Source organism: Cyrtonyx montezumae, unplaced genomic scaffold, assembly GCF_038088225.1.
Source record: "Cyrtonyx montezumae isolate F1298 unplaced genomic scaffold, pur_monq_1.0 scaffold_17, whole genome shotgun sequence".
NCBI lineage: Eukaryota > Metazoa > Chordata > Aves > Galliformes > Odontophoridae > Cyrtonyx > Cyrtonyx montezumae.
Genome location: NW_027071903.1, coordinates 3,742,888 through 3,757,114, shown reverse-complemented (window position 1 = coordinate 3,757,114; position 14,227 = coordinate 3,742,888).

The window sequence follows — 14,227 nt, the reverse complement described above, 5'->3', positions numbered from 1 at the left end:
TGAACCCTGAAATCTTTTTCACAATATAACATGCAATGATGTACCAGGCCTCTTTTCTATCTAACCCTAATATTTCCACATCACAATTTTGAACACAGCCTACTTTGGGATTATTTCATCATTTTATTAAAGGATTAAGGACTTCCTACTTCATAAATGTAACAATTATTAACTTATTAACATGAGTAAATTGTGATAACAATACAATTTAATTCAAATGTTCAACACTTCACATGTCAGGTCCAATTTGACTTCACCCTAGTTGTCCTTTGGAGCACAAATGGCACAGTCTTGACGTTAACATCTACAAGGCCAAGACTGCAGCTTAATATCTAAAATGAAATAGGGAGGGTACTTGATGTGTGGCTACTGCAGCACTAGAAGCATGCTCAAACACAGCTCAGAGGCCATGCTGTGAACAAGAACTCTGAATTTGCAAGGGGTCCTGGGGATTTTTGTTGAAGCACAGATACTGTACAGTTGTACAGTTAATTTAAAGTATCTAATGGCAGTTAGGACAGATCTTGTCCAAAAAGAAAGGGAATTCCCTTTCATCTTTATGGAAGCTGTCGCAAAATGATATAAACATCACCAAGTCTTGATTTTAAAATGTTAATTTATCTTCCCAAATTACCATGCTCACATATGGCTCATAATTGCAGTATCATGGAGTGTCAATTGAGCAAAACAGATGTATTTTTCAAAAAAATGTGACAGTGTTTGCAAAAGTGCTCTATTCTCCATGGGTGCCCATGCTGCTTCTACCTTCTGCTTCAGAACCTACATATTGATACTGCTGAACTAAATGCAGATTTTCTGCTTCAAGTGTATACAATATTAACATTCAGCCCAGCAAAATGCTTCATTCTGATAACATTTAGACACTTCCAAATAAACCAGTTAAAGCAAATACTGTACATTACATAACAGACCGGGATTTCCCATGGAACTCACAAGAAAATTAAAAACAAATACTCTGACATTATGCTAGGTAACTCATGAATTACAAAAGTAATCTAATGAAGCTTAAATCAGTTTCAGGTATAGTAGGAACAATAGCTTTGACAAAGTAGAGCCTTGTCCTTTCAGATTTGTGACTTGGATCTGTATATCTCTGGTAAAATGAAGAGCTGAGTTGCTCTGAAACTACTCCACTAAGCTTAATGAACACTAAATTTTATTGTGATGAAGTTCTTTTCTAAGCTATATTTTCTTCCATAGTCCTACATGGAAACTGATATTTATTGGTTGTCTCAAGCTGGAGATCTTTCTCTGAAGAAGTCTTTATAATGGAATTGTTGGATGCCATTTTTATTCGCCTATTACTACGCAAGATTTCATTTGCTACAGTGCTATGTGAACAATGTGCAACCTGAAGGATATATATATATATATGTATTCAAGGAATTCAGAGTTATTTAGTGCATATCATCTCACAGGACAAGAGTTTTTCTGTGGGAGATGTTTTATTAGTTCTTACATTATGCAGAATTCTTATCTCCTAGATAGCTCTTATCTTCTAGATTGACACTGGGTTTAGCTGAATACTGGGGTTAATTTTCAGATGGCCTTTCCAATTTCTTGTTAGTTCTCCAAAGAAAGAAGACAGGTTTATCTACCTTTCAGGAAGTCTGAAACTAATTTCTTTTTCCCTTTTTGTTTTTAATTTGGAATGTCATCCTCGTGAACTACTAAAAAAAAGAAGAAAAAAAAACAAATGAAACTTTTTATTCTTAAGGAACTTTATCACTTGAGTTTTCACTCTGTGATGTGAAAAAAAAAACTTTCAACAATGCAGGACAGAAAACAGAGAAATATCTATTTTTGACATTGTTATCTTTTGCTAACTTCTATCAGTTATCATTGATAATGGCTTGTTGTGCAACTGGTTGTGTCCTATAAAACAAATGTAGTCTCATGCATCTTCATGATTTTATTATAGTTCAGAACTCCAGTAGTTGAGGAGAAGCTTTTCATTGCTTTTCTGTCTATCTTCATGTATTTTCTTGCAGCAGAATTTATAGTGGTATTTTCCTCATATAAAGAAGAAATCTCGAAGTGATGGATGCAAAAATACTTCTGAAACAGTGTGATATACTGCTATTGTCTTTCAGTTCTTTTGTATGCAGTACTCTGATGGGAGTTAGATGAAGTGAGAGAGTAGGGACTGAAACCTAAGGTACAAGCTAGAATCCTTTACCTGGTGCAGTCAGAATAAGAAATGTCATATACAGACATCCAACAATAATAATTTTACTTTTATAACAATAAGCTTCTCATAAACTGCAAAATTTAAAACATCTAGTAAAACTCTCCTTCCCTACTCTTTCATACTAAAAATGTTTACCTATTGAAGTTTCTAACATTTTAATTGAGTTGTCTCTTATCTAAAGACTTAGATTTTAGAATTAGATTTTATCTAATTCCACAAGAATAGGATAAAAGCATGGTTTGGTTCCCTCTCAAAGTCACTTATATTTTACAGAAGTGAGTCTATTGTCCTCACACCAAACCAGATACCTTCTGCCTTGTTATGAAAGTTGACAGAGCAATACACTGATGCACTGAAGACTGCTATTGTACTCCTGGATCTGCATAGGAGACCTGATTTCCTTCTCTTCATCCCTTTTTTCTCTACTGCAGGGATAGTAATACTTGCTTTATTTCAAAAGAATTTGGAAAATACAATATAATGTGGTAGTGCTATTATACAAAATCATACATGACATCAACAGTTGTTTAGAAAGTTATCATAGTGGACAGAACTACACCATCGGGATCAAGCTTTGGCACTTGTGGCTGTACTTCAGTGTATAACATGATTGTGTCTGAGAGTCTGGCATTCCATGTTAAAACATCAGCTTTGCAGATAAGGCTCTATATTGGCTTCTTTTATACTTTATGTCACTAAGAGATGAAGGATGCAATTACAGACTTTTATCTTCTCCACCCTATCAGATACATTGTGAACTTTCTCAAAATGTCACCATTGAAAAGGGAAGGCAAAGCTGAAGACTTCAGCTGTGCAATCTGCTACTATCCACTGTGTGGTTTGATTCAATTTTCACAAGACTCCCCTATGAGGTGCAAGAATCTGATTTATGATTCTACATTAAAGGCTTCTTCACTTTTGAGATTCTGGTTAAATACTATATGATCTGACACAAGTATATTGAAAAACAGACTGTTTCTCATAATGGGATTTAGCTTGCAAAGTTTGCAGCACATTCACTTCAGATTGTGCAGGGTGTCCCACATTTCTATTTTTTATGCATCTCTGGTAAGTATAAGAATTGAATTTGATATACTGCAGTATATTCTCTCTCAAACAAAAGTTACTAGATCAGATCCAAAGAAAGGACTTCATCTTCTCGAAGTTCCTAATCCATTACTGTGGGCAAGCAGAAAAGAATATTTTATCACATGTTGTTATTATGGATGAAACTTTGTTTCTGGCCACCTTCCTAAGAGATGGAAATGTGTGATACCACATTCCAGACAGATTCAGTACTACAACAGTGAGGTTTAAACACGATTGTTTGGATAAGTATCAAAATCTGTCTAGTAATAGAAAAGCTTACTTTTGCCTCACAGTGTTTATAAATTGCCCAGATTGTTTCTAGCCATTCCATGGACACAAGAATGTATTATAGCATCTGTTCAGTTTGGATTTGTGACTCTAGGAATGGTTTCAGTAAAATAATACAGTATTTAACCACTTGTATCTTTAAGTAAACCAACAGGCTGTGAATCCAAATTTTTTTTCAGCGGCGGAACAGGGAAAATGAGAAGGATATCCAGGTCCTACTGTCACTTCTCATCCACCAAACTAAGTACATGGCAGAGCAGTGTTTTGGCAAGGAAAGTGGACTACACAAAGAAAAGAGGGAATGTAGCTTTGAGAATCATCGATGTCTAGAAGTCATCCATACATGGCATAGCTATTTACCAGATCTTTCCTTAGTGAAAACAAAAAAACACGAGAGACAGTTCACATTCCACAGCAATCTCTTAACAAATAGGAAAAGATATAAAAAAATAAGTAGTCTGTGTGTTCAAGGAAGCCATCTGATTCCAGTCTATGTCAACTTCAGAATGGTCTGAATCTCTTAGAATGAGACACAAAAGTTAGAGATAGATATGTATTAAAGAGTAACTCTGCATAGATTAGCCATGAAAAAGACATCTAGGCTGTCAAGAATAAATTGTAAAGAACACGTAAGTGGACAGTAAACAGAATTATTCTACTCTGCATGTAGTATATTCACTTTATTACATGTGATTCTTTACATCTCAAAAAAGAATACAATTAGTAGATTTGTAGATTTATCAGAGATATGATACCTTAGGAGGGAGGCTCAGCAATCCTTTGAAAGCTTTGAAAAAAACATTAATGGTAAAGAAGAAAGTACAAATTATTTACTAGTTTCCAAAGCAAAAACTGATTAGGCTTAAAGTTTCAAATGTCTTTTTCTTCAATGAGAACTCCAAATGTGTATCTTAGTGCCACAACATATTTTGTATGCAAAAGCTTAAGTGGGTTAAAAAAGAAGAAATACAACTCTATGTAAAAATATCATTAAATGTAGCTATTGATGTGATCATCTTGATACATTTTTTATATCAGAACTTCTCCAAGCAGCATTTGACCACAGGCCATGGGCTAACTACTTTGAAAATAAGATGAAGTTCTTTACTACTTCACTATACCTCAGCATTGCAGCAGGTGGCCCTTTTGTCTGAGCCATTCTTGTAATTCGTCATCACTACTGTGTAAATCCCCCCAGCAGAACTAGTATTGGGGCTGATTTAATATTTTCTGAATTATTTTTTTTTTAAGCTTTCATAATCTTGTCATCATAGTCAATTGCAAACACATTCATGGCATGGTAGAGTTAAATTGCAAGTATTCTTAATTTAAAAATTATTAGCATGCTACATAATTAATTAGGCTTTTACACTTCAGTGAGTTTTCATTCCCCAAAGAAAACTGAGCATACAGAATATAATTTGATTTAAATTTTTGTCAACGTCTACTCTACCTGAAACTTTCTTATATTTCAGGGGAAGCATAAGCTGCTTAGAACTTGTCAGAATCTCCTTAGCAGGAAGGAAATTTATCTACTTTAATGTAAAAAATACAACAAACTTGTTTAAAAATAATGTTTTATCTATAGCTAATGAGAAATATGTGAATAACAAGTAGATTCAGGCTGTATCCGTGAAATATTAGTAACATTTTGAGTATGTGAACAGTTGTGACAAAAGCATTAATTCTACTGAGATAATTAAACACTTAAAACATAAAATTAGAAAGAATAGATGAGAGAAGTGAAGAAAACAAATGCTTTAACACCTGCTAAGTAATGAGAACTCTGTACAGGTGATGAATGACTCTTCCTATTTACAGTTGGTGAGAAGAGCTAATAGCAAAAATCTTTCCAACTTTCATTATTACAAAGGCTATAGTGTGATCTCCATTAACCTTAACAGAGAGCATGAGAAACCCAGATGATCCTATGTTGTTTCTAGATTAGATGTGAACTCAAAATGTTTTTTTCTGAATTGTCCTCACAAGTATTCTCAGTTCCAAATGGAATTATTTATAGAGACACCACTGCAGACATACAGGAGTTCGTTCCAGGATGTAAAGAAATACATCCATGTTTATGTTACACTGAGCCTCAGCTGATAAAGTCTCTGAAAACCAGAGACAATAGGAAGAGTATTGCACAAACATTTTAATACTTCCCTGCTGAGCAATCTTAGGCTGTGAGAGCAAATGCTGAGCCTAATCTAATGAGCTCTACCAGTCACTGACTCTGTGAAGAACTACTCTGTGTGCATTGCTCATTTAGTATCAGGTGCACTGAATACCCTTATCTGGACTGCTGCACAATATGGTTGAGCCATTAACTGCTACTACTCTCAACATGACTGAGCACTCTGTAAAACTAAGGCTTAACACTTCCCTTTTCTGTATGGAGTTTTAAGGCAAAGAGCATCAGGTAAGTCAAAACCTGATTTCCCAATGTTCCAGGAGCTCCCATAACAGACACCCTGATCAACTAGAGAAAATGTCAGAATGGATTAGAATTCCCATTTCATGCAAACTGAATTCCAGTTGAGATATTATAAAGAAAAGTATTACGCAAGAGCAGGGACATATGTCATAGTCATACAGTAGGTACAAATATTGCAACTCTTGAGGAGCAATAGAAATCGTGCTCCTGCCGAACTATCACACGTTGCCTATTCACCTTTGCAGAAGACATGCTTGCTCCTCTTTTCTGTCTTTATTCTATTCTATTTTTTTTATTGACTGCCACAGATCTCAGAACATGTTCTAGGTCTAAGTTCTAGGTGTGCTCAGGACACATCTATTGGATTTATACTCTCAAGGCAGAGAAGAAAAATGCCCCTAGAAAGGTCTAAAGAAAAATATGCAGAGCTACCACGTTGGCTGCTGTGCGATCAGTTGGAAACAGATGAGCATAAGTTCATGGGAACAAAAGTTTGTGGTGTGGTCTCCAAAATCTCCTCAAGTCTCACTGTAAGCATCTAATTTCATTCTTGAACATTAACTACTGCTGAAGTTAGCCACCAGGACATTTTTCAGAGTAACACAGACATCACTTACAAACACTTAATAAAATTGCTCTGAAAGCTTCCACGAAGCCCTCAGGAGTAAGCAGCAGAGCAAGAAAGCTTGTTCTCAGCAAGATACCTAAGCCCTGAGCATTTTAAGTAGCTCATAATCTAGGGTAGCTTTCAGTTTCTAGGAATAATACCCTCTAATAAAGTCACCTCAGCTCTTCTGTATAACCATTACCCTATTCTTTGCTGAGGCAGCCAGAAAGTACTTAAAAAGCAAACAGACGTTTGAAGAGAAGTTCTATCTGGATATCATTTGGCCCATTTTCAGTGACATAATGCAGCAAAGATTATAGCAATATTATAATGTTATTTCAGGTCATGATAGTTTTGAAATCATTTATTGTTTTCTAAAACGCTATGAAAAGTTGCCACTGTGTGTGCCTAGCAGCTCTTTTATAAAGTCAACATTTTTGTTCTGCCAAAAACACCTGTAAAATATTGCGAATGATACTGTCTACATGCCTGACTAAATACTACAAAATTTTTTCTTAAATTAGATGTAGTTGTTTTAAAATCAGGAAGACTGTTTCTTCTTTGACCTTACTGCAGTTAATAGGTTAGCTATTTTTTTTTTTTAAGTTTTCAGCCAGGCTAGGTTTGTTTTTTTTTTAATAAGTTTTCAGACAGCACATTGTATAATGTCAGTTATTATTAAGGAACAACAGATGGTTTATGTTGGAAATCTGATGTGTCAGATGAACTTTCCCTCAAATCAGAAGGCCATTACACCTAGAATGACAGGCCTCGTCTGCATGCTTGAAAAGAAGCTAAGATAACATTCGCACGTGCATATTCAGTTTGTATTTGGTGCTGTTGCTTCACTGACTGTCAGGCAGGATGTGATACTGGCTCCAATATACTTCTAGAGGAGCTACTCTTAGACTCATAGGTATACTGAAAATGATTTCCATATGTGTAAGCAATCAGTTCCTTTGAAATAAAGGGAGTTCTGCACCAGGCTTTCTGTATTTTTATTTAACTGTGTGTGAGATGACATATTCTGGGGCAGATTATAGAGACTATAAGGAAGGGGAACTGGACAGTACATGCAAAATCCTAATAGGGTTCATATCTATAGGTATAATAATACATGACCTTCTCTCTGTGTGAATCTAGATTTGGAGAGCCACATAGGTTAGCAGAGTCAAAAAAGACCTAGGACACACTAGTTCATTAATGCTTATTGTGTACTCTATCTTTTTGATATAATATATTTTGAAGATCAACAGCATAATTATAGATTTATTAAAGAATCATAAAAATTAGAGGCAGAAAAGGATTACTACATTGCTTAGTTTTGCCTAATGTAGGATTTTCTCTAGAGCATATTTATTCTTCACTGGATTCTAAAATCCATCTTAAAATGTGCATAAATGTGTTTTTGCTAGTGCAGAAATATCCCTGGGGCATATTTATTTCTCATTTGCTTCTCGGGTCCACCTCAAAATGGATGTAGATGGATAGAGCTCATTGTATTAACTTTGATGGTGCAAAAACATATATATCAGGGGACTCTCTTTACCTTTTTTGAAATACGTTTTCAGTTTTCAGGTTATTTTGCTACCCTCAATGTACCTCCTTTTAACTTAGGCCATTACTTAGAGTATAAAGCCTTTTGATAATACTTTATTACTAGTATCTTTCATGTGTTTGAAGATGGTTATAACATTTTTCTCATTGAACTCCTTCTTAATCAATTAATAAGAATAAAGTAAAGTATTTGTTTGAAACCTATTTCTAGAGAGTAACGATGCAGAAAAAAGAGTAACAGAAGAAGTTATGGAGTAAGGCATTATTCAAAAGAAGTAAGAATGGATTAATTCTGTCCTAAGAAGTGTTCGCTTTATCGATTATTTCAGTATATTCATCTTTCGGAAAAACATTAGTACATACAATGATTGGATAATGACAAATGAGATCAAAGATGGACTAATCAAGAAATAAGTGTCAAACCAAAATGCAATAGGAAAGAGTGTGTGAAATAATTTTAATAGACACTAGTTTTCTGGCTGGGGTTATTTCTTGTTCTTCAGTCACAAGAATCATTTTGTTCTACTAAAATGATTTTCCATGAGGCTAGTGACAGTCTCATTTTTCACTATCAAGTAACTCTGCATTATCAATTATATTGTATCTTATTATAAAGCTGTCTGTTCCAACACTCCACTATGATATTGTTAGGGGGAAATAGCATCAGAGAAAACTTTCAGAAATGAAAGATTTGATTCTGTAATAACATTTCTATAAATATACTATCAGAATGCAGTATGTCAACAGCAAATCATTTTGAATAACAAAAGCTGATATAACAGAGAGGATGGGGGACGGACAAAAATGTAGATATAGTAGGCCAGTCTTCAGCTCCTCTTTATCTAACTTGACTCTAGGAGGTCAAAAAAGGTGCAGCTAGAGGAGAAGCAACTAACTTGGAAGGAGCACAGAACCTCTATGTTTTGGCAGCCCCCAGATAACAAAATGTACACTGAGGCTGCCTGAGTATATATCAGCTCTTAGTCATATTCAGACAGTGCTAGCATTGTTGGATCTCCTGCCTTCTGTAGTACTACTGATACACCTACCTAGCACAGTCTAGTTCATGGAAAACAATGTGAACCTCAAGCACCTACATTACATTTCCATGAGATTCTTTAGTGACATATCAAATCACATTAGATTTTGCTCTGACTGAAATACATGTTTTCATTTTTTGGTATGGATATTTTCACAAGAAACAGCTATTTTTGTGACTAATGTCATTTCTTCAGACACCCAGTTTTCAACCAGCCGTGTTGTCACTTGTAAGTGATGCATTTGGAAGATTTTCAGTCTTGAAAGATTAGAATGCTGTTTTCAGAAAGACTTGTTTGTTACTATTATTGCATTGTGCTAAGAGATTATGTTTAATGTATTGTAGTCAAGTTTGATAGAAATTAATTTCTTAAAAATTACTGATAGCACTGATGAAGGACTATTAATTTATAAGTCAATTAATATGCATGTCTCCCATTAACATCAATGAAAAAGTTTCTCAGGCTTATAGGCCTGATCCTTAAACTAGATTCTATCACAGTTCAGTATTCTTGATTATGTATCCTATACAACATATCTCATGACATTATTGATGCTCATTATATATTATAAAATGTCTACATTATACATTATAACATGCTAAATGAAGAGAAGAAACATAATTTATATCAAATTCACATAAGGCAAATTGCTATCTACACAGTGTAAGACCTATAAAACTCATGTATAAAAAGGCTAATGTGCTCAAGTGACACCACTGAAAAGACAATAAGGATCAAAATAACCTCTTGCCAAAAGCTGCAGCTCATGCATTTATCATTTAAAAATGCATATCAACATTGACTTGACAGGCCCAATTGTGAGAAAATAAAGTTATCTTTCAACTTAAAAGTAGAATAACAAGAATGAAAGGCAAGAACAATGTATTTTTATTTATCAAAATTTTGTGTTTAAATTACCTCAGCATTGTCTGTCAAAATACATAAAATAATACGATTAGATAAGTCAAATTCCTTGCACCTGCTGAATCCAGGTTGAGCAAGCTGGTTGTATTACTACAACAACGCTTCATCTGATGACATATAACTTGATGAAAGTCCTCTTGATAGATGATGACAAACAGGCTTTTTACTAAGCCTGGTAATTCCTTAAAGTTAGTATGAAAGCTATCTATCTTATTTTGGGGCTTCTGAATGCTGAAGAATGATTAATAACAGGTATACTATTACAAGTATTTGTTATGTTCACTTAATTTAATTTTAGATGTTGAAATCAAAAAGTAATCGGTATTGGATTTTTTGGCATTTGGACATTCTCTGGAAAACTCAAAAATTGTTAAGTACTTTCAGACAAGAAGTAGAGACAATTAGTTACTGGCTATATGTTGCATATCTCTTTTTAAGGCAACCTATGTATCTGGAGAGATCATTACTGATTCAAAGACCAGCAGAATGAAAAAAAAAAAGGAAGAAAATTGGTTCCTGAAAAAGATATTGGATCTGCATCTAGTAAAACACAAAAGATTAAGTATTTCAAATGGAAAGCTGCAGGTCTGTGACAAAGAATGTAGGCTACACCTAAAGAAGCAGAAATTTGTCTTTCCTAGGAGGCAATGATTCTGTTACAAACATGGAAAACTATTAATTAAAAGAAAATGAGTTTGTAGAGGAACAATGAGCAGCAAAGAGATTTAGATGATCCTTAGACATAATAAGCACAAAAATATCAAATAGGAAGAAACAGGTAATACTGCCTCAGTTCTGTGAATGCTGTAAGCCACCCTGGAATACTGGAATACTGTGCCTGTTCCCAGTACTTACAGAAGTACATTGAAGAATAGGACAGGCTTCAAATAAGAACAACAAAAATAATTAAAAGATTATGGAAGAGAAAATCTCTAATTACACAGATGATACAGTACTCAAAGCAACAATTATTTCCAGGGAATCCTATGGCACATGTTATGCATGAGTCAAGACAAAAGTGTTGCAAGAGTCTCTCTTACTATTTATATTTTTCAAAAGCTGCTTTTATTTCTACATAGTGGTAGAGAAACTTGGGACAAAGTGTTGGCAATGCTTAACTGTTGAAAAAATCCAAAGTGTGGATTTGCAAGAAATGAAGCAGTTCTTCCCATCCTTCTGCAAGGCAAATACATAGGCAGTACAAAAACTGAATTACTGTTTTTGTCTTTTCAGTGTCTCCCGCAGTGATGTTTGCCAGTTTTTTTCTGGATCAGGTGCAGAAAACAATGGCGAACTTCACTATTCAAATGAAGATACTTCTGCAGTTTATTTGAAGACATTCTACAGAAGATTTCTCCTACTGATCGATCTTTCTTTTTGCAAATTCACTGGAGTTTTTATAATAACATTACTCTGAAGAATTCTTGGCCAAAATGAATTGCAAAGAACAAATGGTTCCAGTGCCTCTAAGAAGTTCCTGCTCGGCAAGCTGGTGGTTTTTTTTTTCCTTTGGAAAGGGTTTTGTTATTCTATCAAGAATTTTACTGCCTAAAAAAGAATGTCTGATTCAAAAATGGAAAGTCCTATCATTGTAACCATTAAAGGCATAAAAAAATCTATTTCTGAAGTTCTCAGAGATTTTCTTTCATACACAGAGTTCAAGAAAATCACTGTTCTTTGTTGTGCACATAGCAAATCTACCTACTGAACCATTAAGTTTAGGACTCTCCAGCTTTCATGCTTTCTCCTGTCCTGCTTGCCTTTACCTTCAACACTTCTCCCACATTACTGATGCTAGATTGAGTACTGCTGAGACTCCAACCAGCACCAAACTTGGAACTCAGTTCTACTCTCCTTCATTCAGAATCTCCTCCCACAGACCTGATTCCCAGTATAACTACTACAGGAATAGAAAACATTTTTTACTAAATATCCTTTATCTTTCTATTTGGATCATTCACATATGCATATGCATCTTGTATCCAACACCTTTTCATTATGTACAACAGTTAAGAATTTTTTATTCTTAAGACTAAGTATTTTGTACTGATTGGTGCAATGCAATCTGAGTTATATATATATATATATATATTATTATATATATATAATTTGGACAAAAAGGATCACAATTTGAAAAATATGAAGTAATACAAGTAAATGAAATATTAATTAGAATTCAAGTATGCTGTTCTTGATAAAAATCTTTCACTGTAGTGAATATGGATGCATGAATATGCATTTCTCCATATTAAATATAATGTACAATATGTTTGCTCTGCAAGTTTTTATTGGGAAGCAATCATGGAGATCATGGAGATAAAAGAAATTCAAGAAATAGAGATCAAAGCTTGCTAACTGAACTAACTGAAGTTAGTAGCAAAACTCCTTCTTGATTCAAATAAGGTTAACTTTTATGTTCATTATACAATAATATGTTTTTCTGGAACAATTGTTTTGTGGGATATCCATCATGCAGAAAAACTCCTTTTATTTTATTACTTTTTTGCAGTGTAATACTGGATCCACTGTACCTTGGTATGAAAAAGGACTTGATATTTAAAAAACTGAGCAATTCCTTTTTAAGTTACTGGTCACCATGACTATGCTGTTCATCTTATGTAAGAATTAACTTTCTTTTAAGTGAAAATTTGATAGTGATATTTAAAATCCCACATATTCCTGTTTGGACTGCCAGTATTTTTAGCTATAAAAAGCTGTTTGATATTCATTTTTTTATTCAAATGGTAGAATTCTCAACCACATCTTTATTCAGGTCCCAGAAGTTACAGACCTCTTACATTCACAAAGTGAATATAAGAGAAAGTGAATTACTGATATAGGAAGAAGTAAAAGGCTTAGATGAAAAAAAAAAATTCAATGATGTTCACAGACAACTTGCCTCTTCTTTATATTAAGTCATATTTATCTATCCATTTTCCCTGAGTTTTACTGTATTTTGATTAGTCCCTGAAGCACTGAAAATATATGAAAGCTATTGGTCCCAGCACACAGTTATACTCAAATAAAGTAACAATAATAAAAAGTAAAAAAAAAAAAAGACCATAACATACTCAGGACTGTTAAAATTATCAGAGATAACTTTAAATTATTAATACAATAATGAACCATTAATAATGAATGCAGGAAGTACTAGAAAAGCTACCACAGCATGGTTCCATCCAAATTTTACTTACCAGATGTGTTTTATTGATTTCCAGAATTGATAACTCAAATGTTCTAAGGGAGATATGCTGAGGAAACCGTACATGCATAAATAAATAATTGCATGTGGAATAAGCAATGCTGTTGGGGAAAGCTTTGTGCACCACAGTAATTTTAATCACTCTTTTGAAACATGTAGACTTAAGGAGGAGTCATGCAGATACGTTACAGAAATGTTGGGCTTGTAGTTTGTGCTGACACAATTCTATTTCAGGTGTCCATATCAGGACTAATAGTTTATGAAGGAATTCCAGGCAGTTCAGTGTAGCTTTCAGTAACTTTATTAAGGCTAACATAGGCATGTAAATCCTCTAAGGGATTTAACTAAGTGACTTAACTTTCAAACAAACAGTTTCCTTACAGATTTTACTACAGTTAATCTCTAATGTGCACGCTGCACAATTGCAGGAATCTAGTCACACATAGCTCAAACTTGTAAAGATCTTTTGGGTTGAAGACACAGGAGCTATGTTAGTTGAAGATCTGTTTAATGCTGAAAGTACCTTAACTGAAAGACATCTGATATTTTACACAAGCCATTTAGATATGTGAAATTAGGATTTATTAGCAATGGAAGAGAGATGTAAGTTTAAAAAATGAATCATTTTGTATGGCCTGTTACAGGCCTCCTGCATCTACACCCAAAAATAATAGAAGGTAACCATTCTGCCTGAAATGTCCCAGATTTTGGTAGGTCAGATAGTGAGGGCTCACAAAAACTAAAAATGTGTTGCCTAGAACTGAATAATGTTTCATTTCATCAGTATTCAACAACGTTGTCCTATCATAAATAAGATTTAAAATAGAATGAAACCACAAGAAGAGCAAGTGAACAGATACAAACACTCAGAAGA